The sequence below is a fragment of the Equus asinus genome, chromosome 29 (assembly GCF_041296235.1).
Source record: "Equus asinus isolate D_3611 breed Donkey chromosome 29, EquAss-T2T_v2, whole genome shotgun sequence".
Taxonomy (NCBI): Eukaryota; Metazoa; Chordata; class Mammalia; order Perissodactyla; family Equidae; genus Equus; species Equus asinus.
The window spans coordinates 4550109-4570780 of NC_091818.1; positions in this window are offsets into that span (position 1 = coordinate 4550109).

Genomic DNA, 20672 nt, shown 5'->3' on the forward strand with positions numbered 1-20672 from the left:
TGAGGTCCAGCATGCTTCCTGGATACAGGTTTCAGAGCCTGCTTGGAGCAGTCTCATAACTCACCCTTCCCAGTTAGCCCATGCTTGACCTTCGCTGCCGTTTTTCGGCTTGTGAATTTCTCTGACTTTCAAACGTTCCAGCAGAGTCTGTCTAAAGACGGACATCATCTTTCATTGTGGATAATTCAGGTGTGATTTCTGTTCACCTTCCATTTTCTGGGTCCTCTTTTTCTTTTCCATAGTATACTCGTCATGGTCTTTCTCAGCTATCTCCCTTAGACATGCTTATCAGTCCGTTCTCCTTCATTCCAAGGGATTAGTTTGTATTTCTTTAATCGCTGTATGTTCTCTAGGGTGAGGTGTGAGTGCTTTCGTGACTCTTGGTTGTTGTCCTTGAATTTGCACCGGTCACTTGTAGGACTCTTGGCTACCCTAGCCAAGGTCAAACTAAGCACTGAGAACACGTGGTCATGTGGGTTGGTTTGACATCCTGAGATCAGAAACTCCAAATTCGAGGTGGTCCTGGCAACCCCCTTCACGGACACAATGTTTCCAAGACAACTTAGACAAATCGGATGAATTCCACTCTCCAGGAAAGATATTTTTCTGTCTCTTTTCCGGATTTGGGAAGTTTCGAACTTGACCCCTGATCCTTGAACGTTCCCCTAGATTCCGTCCAGATACGGGCTTACTTAATTTTTATAGGGTGTGCCATTTGTTTGCCCTACATCCTCTACCCTGGCCTGTTTATTTTTCTTGAAACACAACTGTAAAGTTCTAATTTTCGTGCAACTTCCTTACATGTGGTGTCAAAACACATAATCAATAATCCTTCTACGGCAAGAGGTAGGGGGAGAGAATTTCGATGGAGGCAAACAGAGCACACTAGCCTGGGAGGGCAGCCTTCACGAAGGAACGAAGCCCTGTGGAAGAGGGTGCTTTTCAGCACCCTTGTAGAGCACTTCCAAACAAAGAGACATACCCCAAGCGTGACAGGGCTCCATTCCTTCAAGGCTTCCAAGACATCTCTTGGGACACATTACCATGTGCCCAGTGGGCCCACGTGACACCAGAGCTTCGGAAAAAGAGACTGACCTGCAAAGAATGCTATGGGCCTTGGAAAGGAGGCATCGATTCTTCTCTTCAATGTCCTCAAGACATCTTTCTTGACTTTGCATTATGCTTAAGGCACAAGGGCACTGTAGGTGTGATGAACGCCAAGTCCGGCCACTTGTTTCCAATGAAGTTGCAAGCTTGAATCAGCATGACCTCCCCATAGACTTGAATAGATGACAATGTTCTCCTCTCCGTGCCTGTCCCTCTATTCTCACTTGTGGCCTAGGGTTCCTTTCTTATCCCTTGCATCAGACTCTGTTTTATCTCTTCTAGTTTCTGTGCCTGCTTTCTGTTTGCCAAACCTGTTTCTGGGTGTCTGTCCCTTTAATAGCCTAGCCTAGGCCAATCCTCAGACTGTAACCATGCGGCCACCCTGGGGGACATGTTCACCGTGATGTCATAAGCGACCTCAAAATTCGAAGTTGTCCTGACAACCTCCGTGCACACAGAGTTTCACAGCCATCTCAGACCAGTCTGACTCCTCACCCTGTCTAGGTAGGATAGTTTTCCTTTTTCTGCAATTGTTGTCAGTTTCTATCTTTCTCCTTGAACTTCGAAAGGGCTCCTACATTCTCTCTAGACACTGGTTTCACTCCTGTAAGATTATCCTGGGTTTTATCTCTTATATCTTGGGTAGATGGCAAAATGGGTGGACCTTACCCAGAAAAAGTCCTGGACTCCCTCACAAGTTGAAGTTGCCCAGGGAATGTTCTGATGCACAATGATGGTGTCATCTCGTGGCACTCTGCCAATTCCACCTTGGCAGGTCACAAGTTTTCCTTCCTTCTGCCTTTGGGAAGTGTACCAGATACTTCCATAGATTGTAATATTCTTATGGTTCCTTTTCTTGTGCGTATTGATAACGTATCCTCACAATTGCTGCTTATTTGTGATCTCTGCCCGCACCATACCATGAAATCTATATTTCCTAACACTACTAATGTGATATGCACTCGTAATGTGAAACAGTGAGGCCCGGGCCGCCCAAGCGGAATGTGGGCACTTACCTGCTCCACCACAGGGCCGGCCCTGAATTGTACTTTTGGACCAACCTTTTGCCTGAACTTGGGAAGACGTGGGCCTGTTTGGATTATTCGTGAAGGTGATTAGTAATAACATCATGGACGGTAACATTTTCCGTTCGTTCATGGGTTTAGGACTGATCATGTTCTCTTCGTAGTATTCCTCTTCACCTATTTGGAATGGTCTGCCTTTCTGTAGCATCTGTAAGCATTTGGAGGTGATTTTCCATCCTTGGAAGTTCACCTTCTGTAAACTCTTTCCGCCCCCAAAGCTTTATGACATCATTCTGGACCCCTTTTTGGATTTTTGATTTGAGGTGAATTTATAGCCATGACCCTGCATTAGAACGTACTATAACTTCCAGATTCACGTCCTCATTGCTTTAGACTTCTGTGTAGCTTACATCATCTTCACCAGTGTAAGACTAATCACAGGCCCTCACCACACACTTGTGCCTAATCTTCTCTTTCACCCTCCGTCACCGCCCCTCTTTGCCTCTGGGAGCCCGCATACAAATGTTCAGTGCCACCTGTTGGTTAGTGCTTGCTTTTTCTTCTCCTTGTAAGTGAGATTCTATGGTATTTGAATTTCTCACTGGGGCTTGTTACACTTCCCCTAAAACCCTCACAGCCATTCTGGTGGTCACAAATGGCTGGATTGCATCATTTGTTCCGGCTGAGTGGTATACCATTGTGTGGCTATAGCCCATCTTCCTTCTCCAATCATCCCTTGCTGGACACCAGGGTGCTTTCCAAGTCTTGGATATCCGGAGTAAGACTGTGGTGAACACAGCCATGCACATGTCTTTATGCGGTAGTCTTTCTGACTGTTTTGGATAAGCAAGTGGCAGATTAATAGCTGGGTCATACGGGACATGGATACTTAAACTTCTGAGGCAGTTCCACACCTTTGGCATCGTGGCTGCACCGGGTTACACTCCCACCAGCAGTGCAGGAGGCTTCCCTTCTCTCCACCTCCTCTCTGACACTTGTTATTTCCTGTCTGCTTCCTTCTAGCCATGCTGACCACAGTGAGCTGCCATGGCCTTGCAGTTTGGATTTGCATTTTCCTGAGACTTCATGATGGTGAACAAGTTTTCATGCACCTACTGGCCCTCTTTCTGTCTTCTTCGGAGAAATCTCTGCTTCCATCTTTTGACCAGGTTTTCATTGGCTTGTTTTTTTTCTTGTGGAGACGTGCGAGTTGATTGTATCTTTGGGCTTTTCACCCCTTGTCCGATGTGTGGTTTGCAAACATCCTCTCCCAATTGTTGTGGTGTCTTAGTATTCAGTTGATGGTTTCCTTGAGTGGGCAGAAGTGTGTGCATTTGATGTGGTCCCGTTTGTTTCTTGTTTCCTTTGTTGCCCTTGCCCAGTCAGACATGCTTCTTCCAAATAGGCGGCTCAGACAGATGGCAAAGAGCACTCTGCCTAGGTCTTCTCCTACAAGGTTCACGGTTTCAAGTCTGCCATTCAAGGCTTTAATCCATTTCAGGTGGTGTGTGTGCCAGGTGTAACATCATGGTGTACTCTCGTTGTGTTCCATGTGGCTGTGCAGGCTTCCCAGCACCGTTTATTGTAGAGACTCTCCTTCCTCCGCTGTCTCCACTTGGCTCCCTGGTCCAAAATGGGCTGTCCATGTAAGTTTGAGTTGGGCTCTGGGCTCTCAATTGTTTTGCATGGGTCTTCATGCCTGTTTTGGGGCCCAGACTGTGCCGTTTCGGTACCTAGCGCTTCGTCCTCTATGTTGAAATCAGAAATTGTGACACGTGCTGCTTTGTTCGTTTTCCTGAGGATTCCTTTGCCTAGTCAGGGTCTCGCGTTGCTGGCTAGAAACTTTAGGATTCTCTCTTCTTCTCTGTGGCAAATACTGCTGCAACTTTGACTGGGATTGCATGGAATCCAGAGATTCCTTACTGCGGTATGAACCTTTCAAGTGTGTTAATCCTTCCATTCCTCGATCCCTCGATATCTTTTTTTTTCTTGTGTCTTCTTGAGTTTCTTTCCCCAAAGGTTTGCTAGTTTTTGAATTAACATAGAATTCACCTGTTTTGCTAAGGTTATTCACAGAGATCCTATTCTTCGTAATGGCAAGCTCCTGTTTTTTTGTTTTTTTTTCCCTTAGCTTCAGTTTTTCTGTTCTTTGCAACTTTTAATTGGTTTTGTTTTGGCACAAGTGCATTGCTGTGCTCACATCTGCTGGCAATGCTCCTGTATTTGCTGTGGAAGTCTGGCCCTGTCCAACGTCCCTTCCCATCTGCCTCTACTCTACCTCGGACGCCTGCACCAGAACAACTGAAGCAGTGGTGAGGAGGCCCAAACCGAGGATTCCACCCAGCCCATACTGGGCCACAGACCCAGAAGGTGCGGACCTCACCACTGCACCACCGGCCGGCCACTTACATGTTCAGTGGCAACGTGCAGTTGAGTGCAATGGGAGTTAAATATACTAGTGAGCCCAACTCTAGCACTGTGTAGATGAGGCTAGGTTGTTTTTCGGGTCCATTGTGATGTCAGAGGATTTGTCATAATTGTGTCTCTGAGGTCCAGCATGCTTCCTGGATACAGGTTTCAGAGCCTGCTTGGAGCAGTCTCATAACTCACCCTTCCCAGTTAGCCCATGCTTGACCTTCGCTGCCGTTTTTCGGCTTGTGAATTTCTCTGACTTTCAAACGTTCCAGCAGAGTCTGTCTAAAGACGGACATCATCTTTCATTGTGGATAATTCAGGTGTGATTTCTGTTCACCTTCCATTTTCTGGGTCCTCTTTTTCTTTTCCATAGTATACTCGTCATGGTCTTTCTCAGCTATCTCCCTTAGACATGCTTATCAGTCCGTTCTCCTTCATTCCAAGGGATTAGTTTGTATTTCTTTAATCGCTGTATGTTCTCTAGGGTGAGGTGTGAGTGCTTTCGTGACTCTTGGTTGTTGTCCTTGAATTTGCACCGGTCACTTGTAGGACTCTTGGCTACCCTAGCCTAGGTCAAACTAAGCACTGAGAACACGTGGTCATGTGGGTTGGTTTGACATCCTGAGATCAGAAACTCCAAATTCGAGGTGGTCCTGGCAACCCCCTTCACGGACACAATGTTTCCAAGACAACTTAGACAAATCGGATGAATTCCACTCTCCAGGAAAGATATTTTTCTGTCTCTTTTCCGGATTTGGGAAGTTTCGAACTTGACCCCTGATCCTTGAACGTTCCCCTAGATTCCGTCCAGATACGGGCTTACTTAATTTTTATAGGGTGTGCCATTTGTTTGCCCTACATCCTCTACCCTGGCCTGTTTATTTTTCTTGAAACACAACTGTAAAGTTCTAATTTTCGTGCAACTTCCTTACATATGGTGTCAAAACACATAATCAATAATCCTTCTACGGCAAGAGGTAGGGGGAGAGAATTTCGATGGAGGCAAACAGAGCACACTAGCCTGGGAGGGCAGCCTTCACGAAGGAACGAAGCCCTGTGGAAGAGGGTGCTTTTCAGCACCCTTGTAGAGCACTTCCAAACAAAGAGACATACCCCAAGCGTGACAGGGCTCCATTCCTTCAAGGCTTCCAAGACATCTCTTGGGACACATTACCATGTGCCCAGTGGGCCCACGTGACACCAGAGCTTCGGAAAAAGAGACTGACCTGCAAAGAATGCTATGGGCCTTGGAAAGGAGGCATCGATTCTTCTCTTCAATGTCCTCAAGACATCTTTCTTGACTTTGCATTATGCTTAAGGCACAAGGGCACTGTAGGTGTGATGAACGCCAAGTCCGGCCACTTGTTTCCAATGAAGTTGCAAGCTTGAATCAGCATGACCTCCCCATAGACTTGAATAGATGACAATGTTCTCCTCTCCGTGCCTGTCCCTCTATTCTCACTTGTGGCCTAGGGTTCCTTTCTTATCCCTTGCATCAGACTCTGTTTTATCTCTTCTAGTTTCTGTGCCTGCTTTCTGTTTGCCAAACCTGTTTCTGGGTATCTGTCCCTTTAATAGCCTAGCCTAGGCCAATCCTCAGACTGTAACCATGCGGCCACCCTGGGGGACATGTTCACCGTGATGTCATAAGCGACCTCAAAATTCGAAGTTGTCCTGACAACCTCCGTGCACACAGAGTTTCACAGCCATCTCAGACCAGTCTGACTCCTCACCCTGTCTAGGTAGGATAGTTTTCCTTTTTCTGCAATTGTTGTCAGTTTCTATCTTTCTCCTTGAACTTCGAAAGGGCTCCTACATTCTCTCTAGACACTGGTTTCACTCCTGTAAGATTATCCTGGGTTTTATCTCTTATATCTTGGGTAGATGGCAAAATGGGTGGACCTTACCCAGAAAAAGTCCTGGACTCCCTCACAAGTTGAAGTTGCCCAGGGAATGTTCTGATGCACAATGATGGTGTCATCTCGTGGCACTCTGCCAATTCCACCTTGGCAGGTCACAAGTTTTCCTTCCTTCTGCCTTTGGGAAGTGTACCAGATACTTCCATAGATTGTAATATTCTTATGGTTCCTTTTCTTGTGCGTATTGATAACGTATCCTCACAATTGCTGCTTATTTATGATCTCTGCCCGCACCATACCATGAAATCTATATTTCCTAACACTACTAATGTGATATGCACTCGTAATGTGAAACAGTGAGGCCCGGGCCGCCCAAGCGGAATGTGGGCACTTACCTGCTCCACCACAGGGCCGGCCCTGAATTGTACTTTTGGACCAACCTTTTGCCTGAACTTGGGAAGACGTGGGCCTGTTTGGATTATTCGTGAAGGTGATTAGTAATAACATCATGGACGGTAACATTTTCCGTTCGTTCATGGGTTTAGGACTGATCATGTTCTCTTCGTAGTATTCCTCTTCACCTATTTGGAATGGTCTGCCTTTCTGTAGCATCTGTAAGCATTTGGAGGTGATTTTCCATCCTTGGAAGTTCACCTTCTGTAAACTCTTTCCGCCCCCAAAGCTTTATGACATCATTCTGGACCCCTTTTTGGATTTTTGATTTGAGGTGAATTTATAGCCATGACCCTGCATTAGAACGTACTATAACTTCCAGATTCACGTCCTCATTGCTTTAGACTTCTGTGTAGCTTACATCATCTTCACCAGTGTAAGACTAATCACAGGCCCTCACCACACACTTGTGCCTAATCTTCTCTTTCACCCTCCGTCACCGCCCCTCTTTGCCTCTGGGAGCCCGCATACAAATGTTCAGTGCCACCTGTTGGTTAGTGCTTGCTTTTTCTTCTCCTTGTAAGTGAGATTCTATGGTATTTGAATTTCTCACTGGGGCTTGTTACACTTCCCCTAAAACCCTCACAGCCATTCTGGTGGTCACAAATGGCTGGATTGCATCATTTGTTCCGGCTGAGTGGTATACCATTGTGTGGCTATAGCCCATCTTCCTTCTCCAATCATCCCTTGCTGGACACCAGGGTGCTTTCCAAGTCTTGGATATCAGGAGTAAGACTGTGGTGAACACAGCCATGCACATGTCTTTATGCGGTAGTCTTTCTGACTGTTTTGGATAAGCAAGCGGCAGATTAATAGCTGGGTCATACGGGACATGGATACTTAAACTTCTGAGGCAGTTCCACACCTTTGGCATCGTGGCTGCACCGGGTTACACTCCCACCAGCAGTGCAGGAGGCTTCCCTTCTCTGCACCTCCTCTCTGACACTTGTTATTTCCTGTCTGCTTCCTTCTAGCCATGCTGACCACAGTGAGCTGCCATGGCCTTGCAGTTTGGATTTGCATTTTCCTGAGACTTCATGATGGTGAACAAGTTTTCATGCACCTACTGGCCCTCTTTCTGTCTTCTTCGGAGAAATCTCTGCTTCCATCTTTTGACCAGGTTTTCATTGGCTTGTTTTTTTTCTTGTGGAGACGTGCGAGTTGATTGTATCTTTGGGCTTTTCACCCCTTGTCCGATGTGTGGTTTGCAAACATCCTCTCCCAATTGTTGTGGTGTCTTAGTATTCAGTTGATGGTTTCCTTGAGTGGGCAGAAGTGTGTGCATTTGATGTGGTCCCGTTTGTTTCTTGTTTCCTTTGTTGCCCTTGCCCAGTCAGACATGCTTCTTCCAAATAGGCGGCTCAGACAGATGGCAAAGAGCACTCTGCCTAGGTCTTCTCCTACAAGGTTCACGGTTTCAAGTCTGCCATTCAAGGCTTTAATCCACTTCAGGTGGTGTGTGTGCCAGGTGTAACATCATGGCGTACTCTCGTTGTGTTCCATGTGGCTGTGCAGGCTTCCCAGCACCGTTTATTGTAGAGACTCTCCTTTCTCCGCTGTCTCCACTTGGCTCCCTGGTCCAAAATGGGCTGTCCATGTAAGTTTGAGTTGGGCTCTGGGCTCTCAATTGTTTTGCATGGGTCTTCATGCCTGTTTTGGGGCCCAGACTGTGCCGTTTCGGTACCTAGCGCTTCGTCCTCTATGTTGAAATCAGAAATTGTGACACGTGCTGCTTTGTTCGTTTTCCTGAGGATTCCTTTGCCTAGTCAGGGTCTCGTGTTGCTGGCTAGAAACTTTAGGATTCTCTCTTCTTCTCTGTGGCAAATACTGCTGCAACTTTGACTGGGATTGCATGGAATCCAGAGATTCCTTACTGCGGTATGAACCTTTCAAGTGTGTTAATCCTTCCATTCCTCGATCCCTCGATATCTTTTTTTTTCTTGTGTCTTCTTGAGTTTCTTTCCCCAAAGGTTTGCTAGTTTTTGAATTAACATAGAATTCACCTGTTTTGCTAAGGTTATTCACAGAGATCCTATTCTTCGTAATGGCAAGCTCCTGTTTTTTTGTTTTTTTTTCCCTTAGCTTCAGTTTTTCTGTTCTTTGCAACTTTTAATTGGTTTTGTTTTGGCACAAGTGCATTGCTGTGCTCACATCTGCTGGCAATGCTCCTGTATTTGCTGTGGAAGTCTGGCCCTGTCCAACGTCCCTTCCCATCTGCCTCTACTCTACCTCGGACGCCTGCACCAGAACAACTGAAGCAGTGGTGAGGAGGCCCAAACCGAGGATTCCACCCAGCCCATACTGGGCCACAGACCCAGAAGGTGCGGACCTCACCACTGCACCACCGGCCGGCCACTTACATGTTCAGTGGCAACGTGCAGTTGAGTGCAATGGGAGTTAAATATACTAGTGAGCCCAACTCTAGCACTGTGTAGATGAGGCTAGGTTGTTTTTCGGGTCCATTGTGATGTCAGAGGATTTGTCATAATTGTGTCTCTGAGGTCCAGCATGCTTCCTGGATACAGGTTTCAGAGCCTGCTTGGAGCAGTCTCATAACTCACCCTTCCCAGTTAGCCCATGCTTGACCTTCGCTGCCGTTTTTTGGCTTGTGAATTTCTCTGACTTTCAAACGTTCCAGCAGAGTCTGTCTAAAGACGGACATCATCTTTCATTGTGGATAATTCAGGTGTGATTTCTGTTCACCTTCCATTTTCTGGGTCCTCTTTTTCTTTTCCATAGTATACTCGTCATGGTCTTTCTCAGCTATCTCCCTTAGACATGCTTATCAGTCCGTTCTCCTTCATTCCAAGGGATTAGTTTGTATTTCGTTAATCGCTGTATGTTCTCTAGGGTGAGGTGTGAGTGCTTTCGTGACTCTTGGTTGTTGTCCTTGAATTTGCACCGGTCACTTGTAGGACTCTTGGCTACCCTAGCCTAGGTCAAACTAAGCACTGAGAACACGTGTTCATGTGGGTTGGTTTGACATCCTGAGATCAGAAACTCCAAATTCGAGGTGGTCCTGGCAACCCCCTTCACGGACACAATGTTTCCAAGACAACTTAGACAAATCGGATGAATTCCACTCTCCAGGAAAGATATTTTTCTGTCTCTTTTCCGGATTTGGGAAGTTTCGAACTTGACCCCTGATCCTTGAACGTTCCCCTAGATTCCGTCCAGATACGGGCTTACTTAATTTTTATAGGGTGTGCCATTTGTTTGCCCTACATCCTCTACCCTGGCCTGTTTATTTTTCTTGAAACACAACTGTAAAGTTCTAATTTTCGTGCAACTTCCTTACATATGGTGTCAAAACACATAATCAATAATCCTTCTACGGCAAGAGGTAGGGGGAGAGAATTTCCATGGAGGCAAACAGAGCACACTAGCCTGGGAGGGCAGCCTTCACGAAGGAACGAAGCCCTGTGGAAGAGGGTGCTTTTCAGCACCCTTGTAGAGCACTTCCAAACAAAGAGACATACCCCAAGCGTGACAGGGCTCCATTCCTTCAAGGCTTCCAAGACATCTCTTGGGACACATTACCATGTGCCCAGTGGGCCCACGTGACACCAGAGCTTCGGAAAAAGAGACTGACCTGCAAAGAATGCTATGGGCCTTGGAAAGGAGGCATCGATTCTTCTCTTCAATGTCCTCAAGACATCTTTCTTGACTTTGCATTATGCTTAAGGCACAAGGGCACTGTAGGTGTGATGAACGCCAAGTCCGGCCACTTGTTTCCAATGAAGTTGCAAGCTTGAATCAGCATGACCTCCCCATAGACTTGAATAGATGACAATGTTCTCCTCTCCGTGCCTGTCCCTCTATTCTCACTTGTGGCCTAGGGTTCCTTTCTTATCCCTTGCATCAGACTCTGTTTTATCTCTTCTAGTTTCTGTGCCTGCTTTCTGTTTGCCAAACCTGTTTCTGGGTATCTGTCCCTTTAATAGCCTAGCCTAGGCCAATCCTCAGACTGTAACCATGCGGCCACCCTGGGGGACATGTTCACCGTGATGTCATAAGCGACCTCAAAATTCGAAGTTGTCCTGACAACCTCCGTGCACACAGAGTTTCACAGCCATCTCAGACCAGTCTGACTCCTCACCCTGTCTAGGTAGGATAGTTTTCCTTTTTCTGCAATTGTTGTCAGTTTCTATCTTTCTCCTTGAACTTCAAAAGGGCTCCTACATTCTCTCTAGACACTGGTTTCACTCCTGTAAGATTATCCTGGGTTTTATCTCTTATATCTTGGGTAGATGGCAAAATGGGTGGACCTTACCCAGAAAAAGTCCTGGACTCCCTCACAAGTTGAAGTTGCCCAGGGAATGTTCTGATGCACAATGATGGTGTCATCTCGTGGCACTCTGCCAATTCCACCTTGGCAGGTCACAAGTTTTCCTTCCTTCTGCCTTTGGGAAGTGTACCAGATACTTCCATAGATTGTAATATTCTTATGGTTCCTTTTCTTGTGCGTATTGATAACGTATCCTCACAATTGCTGCTTATTTGTGATCTCTGCCCGCACCATACCATGAAATCTATATTTCCTAACACTACTAATGTGATATGCACTCGTAATGTGAAACAGTGAGGCCCGGGCCGCCCAAGCGGAATGTGGGCACTTACCTGCTCCACCACAGGGCCGGCCCTGAATTGTACTTTTGGACCAACCTTTTGCCTGAACTTGGGAAGACGTGGGCCTGTTTGGATTATTCGTGAAGGTGATTAGTAATAACATCATGGACGGTAACATTTTCCGTTCGTTCATGGGTTTAGGACTGATCATGTTCTCTTCGTAGTATTCCTCTTCACCTATTTGGAATGGTCTGCCTTTCTGTAGCATCTGTAAGCATTTGGAGGTGATTTTCCATCCTTGGAAGTTCACCTTCTGTAAACTCTTTCCGCCCCCAAAGCTTTATGACATCATTCTGGACCCCTTTTTGGATTTTTGATTTCAGGTGAATTTATAGCCATGACCCTGCATTAGAACGTACTATAACTTCCAGATTCACGTCCTCATTGCTTTAGACTTCTGTGTAGCTTACATCATCTTCACCAGTGTAAGACTAATCACAGGCCCTCACCACACACTTGTGCCTAATCTTCTCTTTCACCCTCCGTCACCGCCCCTCTTTGCCTCTGGGAGCCCGCATACAAATGTTCAGTGCCACCTGTTGGTTAGTGCTTGCTTTTTCTTCTCCTTGTAAGTGAGATTCTATGGTATTTGAATTTCTCACTGGGGCTTGTTACACTTCCCCTAAAACCCTCACAGCCATTCTGGTGGTCACAAATGGCTGGATTGCATCATTTGTTCCGGCTGAGTGGTATACCATTGTGTGGCTATAGCCCATCTTCCTTCTCCAATCATCCCTTGCTGGACACCAGGGTGCTTTCCAAGTCTTGGATATCAGGAGTAAGACTGTGGTGAACACAGCCATGCACATGTCTTTATGCGGTAGTCTTTCTGACTGTTTTGGATAAGCAAGCGGCAGATTAATAGCTGGGTCATACGGGACATGGATACTTAAACTTCTGAGGCAGTTCCACACCTTTGGCATCGTGGCTGCACCGGGTTACACTCCCACCAGCAGTGCAGGAGGCTTCCCTTCTCTCCACCTCCTCTCTGACACTTGTTATTTCCTGTCTGCTTCCTTCTAGCCATGCTGACCACAGTGAGCTGCCATGGCCTTGCAGTTTGGATTTGCATTTTCCTGAGACTTAATGATGGTGAACAAGTTTTCATGCACCTACTGGCCCTCTTTCTGTCTTCTTCGGAGAAATCTCTGCTTCCATCTTTTGACCAGGTTTTCATTGGCTTGTTTTTTTTCTTGTGGAGACGTGCGAGTTGATTGTATCTTTGGGCTTTTCACCCCTTGTCCGATGTGTGGTTTGCAAACATCCTCTCCCAATTGTTGTGGTGTCTTAGTATTCAGTTGATGGTTTCCTTGAGTGGGCAGAAGTGTGTGCATTTGATGTGGTCCCGTTTGTTTCTTGTTTCCTTTGTTGCCCTTGCCCAGTCAGACATGCTTCTTCCAAATAGGCGGCTCAGACAGATGGCAAAGAGCACTCTGCCTAGGTCTTCTCCTACAAGGTTCACGGTTTCAAGTCTGCCATTCAAGGCTTTAATCCATTTCAGGTGGTGTGTGTGCCAGGTGTAACATCATGGTGTACTCTCGTTGTGTTCCATGTGGCTGTGCAGGCTTCCCAGCACCGTTTATTGTAGAGACTCTCCTTCCTCCGCTGTCTCCACTTGGCTCCCTGGTCCAAAATGGGCTGTCCATGTAAGTTTGAGTTGGGCTCTGGGCTCTCAATTGTTTTGCATGGGTCTTCATGCCTGTTTTGGGGCCCAGACTGTGCCGTTTCGGTACCTAGCGCTTCGTCCTCTATGTTGAAATCAGAAATTGTGACACGTGCTGCTTTGTTCGTTTTCCTGAGGATTCCTTTGCCTAGTCAGGGTCTCGTGTTGCTGGCTAGAAACTTTAGGATTCTCTCTTCTTCTCTGTGGCAAATACTGCTGCAACTTTGACTGGGATTGCATGGAATCCAGAGATTCCTTACTGCGGTATGAACCTTTCAAGTGTGTTAATCCTTCCATTCCTCGATCCCTCGATATCTTTTTTTTTCTTGTGTCTTCTTGAGTTTCTTTCCCCAAAGGTTTGCTAGTTTTTGAATTAACATAGAATTCACCTGTTTTGCTAAGGTTATTCACAGAGATCCTATTCTTCGTAATGGCAAGCTCCTGTTTTTTTGTTTTTTTTTTCCTTAGCTTCAGTTTTTCTGTTCTTTGCAACTTTTAATTGGTTTTGTTTTGGCACAAGTGCATTGCTGTGCTCACATCTGCTGGCAATGCTCCTGTATTTGCTGTGGAAGTCTGGCCCTGTCCAACGTCCCTTCCCATCTGCCTCTACTCTACCTCGGACGCCTGCACCAGAACAACTGAAGCAGTGGTGAGGAGGCCCAAACCGAGGATTCCACCCAGCCCATACTGGGCCACAGACCCAGAAGGTGCGGACCTCACCACTGCACCACCGGCCGGCCACTTACATGTTCAGTGGCAACGTGCAGTTGAGTGCAATGGGAGTTAAATATACTAGTGAGCCCAACTCTAGCACTGTGTAGATGAGGCTAGGTTGTTTTTCGGGTCCATTGTGATGTCAGAGGATTTGTCATAATTGTGTCTCTGAGGTCCAGCATGCTTCCTGGATACAGGTTTCAGAGCCTGCTTGGAGCAGTCTCATAACTCACCCTTCCCAGTTAGCCCATGCTTGACCTTCGCTGCCGTTTTTTGGCTTGTGAATTTCTCTGACTTTCAAACGTTCCAGCAGAGTCTGTCTAAAGACGGACATCATCTTTCATTGTGGATAATTCAGGTGTGATTTCTGTTCACCTTCCATTTTCTGGGTCCTCTTTTTCTTTTCCATAGTATACTCGTCATGGTCTTTCTCAGCTATCTCCCTTAGACATGCTTATCAGTCCGTTCTCCTTCATTCCAAGGGATTAGTTTGTATTTCGTTAATCACTGTATGTTCTCTAGGGTGAGGTGTGAGTGCTTTCGTGACTCTTGGTTGTTGTCCTTGAATTTGCACCGGTCACTTGTAGGACTCTTGGCTACCCTAGCCTAGGTCAAACTAAGCACAGAGAACACGTGTTCATGTGGGTTGGTTTGACATCCTGAGATCAGAAACTCCAAATTCGAGGTGGTCCTGGCAACCCCCTTCACGGACACAATGTTTCCAAGACAACTTAGACAAATCGGATGAATTCCACTCTCCAGGAAAGATATTTTTCTGTCTCTTTTCCGGATTTGGGAAGTTTCGAACTTGACCCCTGATCCTTGAACGTTCCCCTAGATTCCGTCCAGATACGGGCTTACTTAATTTTTATAGGGTGTGCCATTTGTTTGCCCTACATCCTCTACCCTGGCCTGTTTATTTTTCTTGAAACACAACTGTAAAGTTCTAATTTTCGTGCAACTTCCTTACATATGGTGTCAAAACACATAATCAATAATCCTTCTACGGCAAGAGGTAGGGGGAGAGAATTTCCATGGAGGCAAACAGAGCACACTAGCCTGGGAGGGCAGCCTTCACGAAGGAACGAAGCCCTGTGGAAGAGGGTGCTTTTCAGCACCCTTGTAGAGCACTTCCAAACAAAGAGACATACCCCAAGCGTGACAGGGCTCCATTCCTTCAAGGCTTCCAAGACATCTCTTGGGACACATTACCATGTGCCCAGTGGGCCCACGTGACACCAGAGCTTCGGAAAAAGAGACTGACCTGCAAAGAATGCTATGGGCCTTGGAAAGGAGGCATCGATTCTTCTCTTCAATGTCCTCAAGACATCTTTCTTGACTTTGCATTATGCTTAAGGCACAAGGGCACTGTAGGTGTGATGAACGCCAAGTCCGGCCACTTGTTTCCAATGAAGTTGCAAGCTTGAATCAGCATGACCTCCCCATAGACTTGAATAGATGACAATGTTCTCCTCTCCGTGCCTGTCCCTCTATTCTCACTTGTGGCCTAGGGTTCCTTTCTTATCCCTTGCATCAGACTCTGTTTTATCTCTTCTAGTTTCTGTGCCTGCTTTCTGTTTGCCAAACCTGTTTCTGGGTATCTGTCCCTTTAATAGCCTAGCCTAGGCCAATCCTCAGACTGTAACCATGCGGCCACCCTGGGGGACATGTTCACCGTGATGTCATAAGCGACCTCAAAATTCGAAGTTGTCCTGACAACCTCCGTGCACACAGAGTTTCACAGCCATCTCAGACCAGTCTGACTCCTCACCCTGTCTAGGTAGGATAGTTTTCCTTTTTCTGCAATTGTTGTCAGTTTCTATCTTTCTCCTTGAACTTCGAAAGGGCTCCTACATTCTCTCTAGACACTGGTTTCACTCCTGTAAGATTATCCTGGGTTTTATCTCTTATATCTTGGGTAGATGGCAAAATGGGTGGACCTTACCCAGAAAAAGTCCTGGACTCCCTCACAAGTTGAAGTTGCCCAGGGAATGTTCTGATGCACAATGATGGTGTCATCTCGTGGCACTCTGCCAATTCCACCTTGGCAGGTCACAAGTTTTCCTTCCTTCTGCCTTTGGGAAGTGTACCAGATACTTCCATAGATTGTAATATTCTTATGGTTCCTTTTCTTGTGCGTATTGATAACGTATCCTCACAATTGCTGCTTATTTATGATCTCTGCCCGCACCATACCATGAAATCTATATTTCCTAACACTACTAATGTGATATGCACTCGTAATGTGAAACAGTGAGGCCCGGGCCGCCCAAGCGGAATGTGGGCACTTACCTGCTCCACCACAGGGCCGGCCCTGAATTGTACTTTTGGACCAACCTTTTGCCTGAACTTGGGAAGACGTGGGCCTGTTTGGATTATTCGTGAAGGTGATTAGTAATAACATCATGGACGGTAACATTTTCCGTTCGTTCATGGGTTTAGGACTGATCATGTTCTCTTCGTAGTATTCCTCTTCACCTATTTGGAATGGTCTGCCTTTCTGTAGCATCTGTAAGCATTTGGAGGTGATTTTCCATCCTTGGAAGTTCACCTTCTGTAAACTCTTTCCGCCCCCAAAGCTTTATGACATCATTCTGGACCCCTTTTTGGATTTTTGATTTCAGGTGAATTTATAGCCATGACCCTGCATTAGAACGTACTATAACTTCCAGATTCACGTCCTCATTGCTTTAGACTTCTGTGTAGCTTACATCATCTTCACCAGTGTAAGACTAATCACAGGCCCTCACCACACACTTGTGCCTAATCTTCTCTTTCACCCTCCGTCACCGCCCCTCTTTGCCTCTGGGAGCCCGCATACAAATGTTCAGTGCCACCTGTTGGTTAGTGCTTGCTTTTTCTTCTCCTTGTAAGTGAGATTCTATGGTATTTGAATTTCTCACTGGGGCTTGTTACACTTCCCCTAAAACCCTCACAGCCATTCTGGTGGTCACAAACGGCTGGATTGCATCATTTGTTCCGGCTGAGTGGTATACCATTGTGTGGCTATAGCCCATCTTCCTTCTCCAATCATCCCTTGCTGGACACCAGGGTGCTTTCCAAGTCTTGGATATCAGGAGTAAGACTGTGGTGAACACAGCCATGCACATGTCTTTATGCGGTAGTCTTTCTGACTGTTTTGGATAAGCAAGCGGCGGATTAATAGCTGGGTCATACGGGACATGGATACTTAAACTTCTGAGGCAGTTCCACACCTTTGGCATCGTGGCTGCACCGGGTTACACTCCCACCAGCAGTGCAGGAGGCTTCCCTTCTCTCCACCTCCTCTCTGACACTTGTTATTTCCTGTCTGCTTCCTTCTAGCCATGCTGACCACAGTGAGCTGCCATGGCCTTGCAGTTTGGATTTGCATTTTCCTGAGACTTCATGATGGTGAACAAGTTTTCATGCACCTACTGGCCCTCTTTCTGTCTTCTTCGGAGAAATCTCTGCTTCCATCTTTTGACCAGGTTTTCATTGGCTTGTTTTTTTTCTTGTGGAGACGTGCGAGTTGATTGTATCTTTGGGCTTTTCACCCCTTGTCCGATGTGTGGTTTGCAAACATCCTCTCCCAATTGTTGTGGTGTCTTAGTATTCAGTTGATGGTTTCCTTGAGTGGGCAGAAGTGTGTGCATTTGATGTGGTCCCGTTTGTTTCTTGTTTCCTTTGTTGCCCTTGCCCAGTCAGACATGCTTCTTCCAAATAGGCGGCTCAGACAGATGGCAAAGAGCACTCTGCCTAGGTCTTCACCTACAAGGTTCACGGTTTCAAGTCTGCCATTCAAGGCTTTAATCCACTTCAGGTGGTGTGTGTGCCAGGTGTAACATCATGGTGTACTCTCGTTGTGTTCCATGTGGCTGTGCAGGCTTCCCAGCACCGTTTATTGTAGAGACTCTCCTTTCTCCGCTGTCTCCACTTGGCTCCCTGGTCCAAAATGGGCTGTCCATGCAAGTTTGAGCTGGGCTCTGGGCTCTCAATTGTTTTGCATGGGTCTTCATGCCTGTTTTGGGGCCCAGACTGTGCCGTTTCGGTACCTCGCGCTTCGTCCTCTATGTTGAAATCAGAAATTGTGACACGTGCTGCTTTGTTCGTTTTCCTGAGGATTCCTTTGCCTAGTCAGGGTCTCGTGTTGCTGGCTAGAAACTTTAGGATTCTCTCTTCTTCTCTGTGGCAAATACTGCTGCAACTTTGACTGGGATTGCATGGAATCCAGAGATTCCTTACTGCGGTATGAACCTTTCAAGTGTGTTAATCCTTCCATTCCTAGATCCCTCGATATCTTTTTTTTTCTTGTGTCTTCTTGAGTTTCTTTCCCCAAAGGTTTGCTAGTTTTTGAATTAACATAGAATTCACCTGTTTTGCTAAGGTTATTCACAGAGATCCTATTCTTCGTAATGGCAAGCTCCTGTTTTTTTTTTTTTTTTTTCCTTAGCTTCAGTTTTTCTATTCTTTGCAACTTTTAATTGGTTTTGTTTTGGCACAAGTGCATTGCTGTGCTCACATCTGCTGGCAATGCTCCTGTATTTGCTGTGGAAGTCTGGCCCTGTCCAACGTCCCTTCCCATCTGCCTCTACTCTACCTCGGACGCCTGCACCAGAACAACTGAAGCAGTGGTGAGGAGGCCCAAACCGAGGATTCCACCCAGCCCATACTGGGCCACAGACCCAGAAGGTGCGGACCTCACCACTGCACCACCGGCCGGCCACTTACATGTTCAGTGGCAACGTGCAGTTGAGTGCAACGGGAGTTAAATATACTAGTGAGCCCAACTCTAGCACTGTGTAGATGAGGCTAGGTTGTTTTTCGGGTCCATTGTGATGTCAGAGGATTTGTCATAATTGTGTCTCTGAGGTCCAGCATGCTTCCTGGATACAGGTTTCAGAGCCTGCTTGGAGCAGTCTCATAACTCACCCTTCCCAGTTAGCCCATGCTTGACCTTCGCTGCCGTTTTTTGGCTTGTGAATTTCTCTGACTTTCAAACGTTCCAGCAGAGTCTGTCTAAAGACGGACATCATCTTTCATTGTGGATAATTCAGGTGTGATTTCTGTTCACCTTCCATTTTCTGGGTCCTCTTTTTCTTTTCCATAGTATACTCGTCATGGTCTTTCTCAGCTATCTCCCTTAGACATGCTTATCAGTCCGTTCTCCTTCATTCCAAGGGATTAGTTTGTATTTCGTTAATCGCTGTATGTTCTCTAGGGTGAGGTGTGAGTGCTTTCGTGACTCTTGGTTGTTGTCCTTGAATTTGCACCGGTCACTTGTAGGACTCTTGGCTACCCTAGCCTAGGTCAAACTTAGCACTGAGAACACGTGGTCATGTGGGTTGGTTTGACATCCTGAGATCAGAAACTCCAAATTCGAGGTGGTCCTGGCAACCCCCTTCACGGACACAATGTTTCCAAGACAACTTAGACAAATCGGATGAATTCCACTCTCCAGGAAAGATATTTTTCTGTCTCTTTTCCGGATTTGGGAAGTTTCGAACTTGACCCCTGATCCTTGAACGTTCCCCTAGATTCCGTCCAGATACGGGCTTACTTAATTTTTATAGGGTGTGCCATTTGTTTGCCCTACATCCTCTACCCTGGCCTGTTTATTTTTCTTGAAACACAACTGTAAAGTTCTAATTTTCGTGCAACTTCCTTACATATGGTGTCAAAACACATAATCAATAATCCTTCTACGGCAAGAGGTAGGGGGAGAGAATTTCGATGGAGGCAAACAGAGCACACTAGCCTGGGAGGGCAGCCTTCACGAAGGAACGAAGCCCTGTGGAAGAGGGTGCTTTTCAGCACCCTTGTAGAGCACTTCCAAACAAAGAGACATACCCCAAGCGTGACAGGGCTCCATTCCTTCAAGGCTTCCAAGACATCTCTTGGGACACATTACCATGTGCCCAGTGGGCCCACGTGACACCAGAGCTTCGGAAAAAGAGACTGACCTGCAAAGAATGCTATGGGCCTTGGAAAGGAGGCATCGATTCTTCTCTTCAATGTCCTCAAGACATCTTTCTTGACTTTGCATTATGCTTAAGGCACAAGGGCACTGTAGGTGTGATGAACGCCAAGTCCGGCCACTTGTTTCCAATGAAGTTGCAAGCTTGAATCAGCATGACCTCCCCATAGACTTGAATAGATGACAATGTTCTCCTCTCCGTGCCTGTCCCTCTATTCTCACTTGTGGCCTAGGGTTCCTTTCTTATCCCTTGCATCAGACTCTGTTTTATCTCTTCTAGTTTCTGTGCCTGCTTTCTGTTTGCCAAACCTGTTTCTGGGTATCTGTCCCTTTAATAGCCTAGCCTAGGCCAATCCTCAGACTGTAACCATGCGGCCACCCTGGGGGACATGTTCACCGTGATGTCATAAGCGACCTCAAAATTCGAAGTTGTCCTGACAACCTCCGTGCACACAGAGTTTCACAGCCATCTCAGACCAGTCTGACTCCTCACCCTGTCTAGGTAGGATAGTTTTCCTTTTTCTGCAATTGTTGTCAGTTTCTATCTTTCTCCTTGAACTTCGAAAGGGCTCCTACATTCTCTCTAGACACTGGTTTCACTCCTGTAAGATTATCCTGGGTTTTATCTCTTATATCTTGGGTAGATGGCAAAATGGGTGGACCTTACCCAGAAAAAGTCCTGGACTCCCTCACAAGTTGAAGTTGCCCAGGGAATGTTCTGATGCACAATGATGGTGTCATCTCGTGGCACTCTGCCAATTCCACCTTGGCAGGTCACAAGTTTTCCTTCCTTCTGCCTTTGGGAAGTGTACCAGATACTTCCATAGATTGTAATATTCTTATGGTTCCTT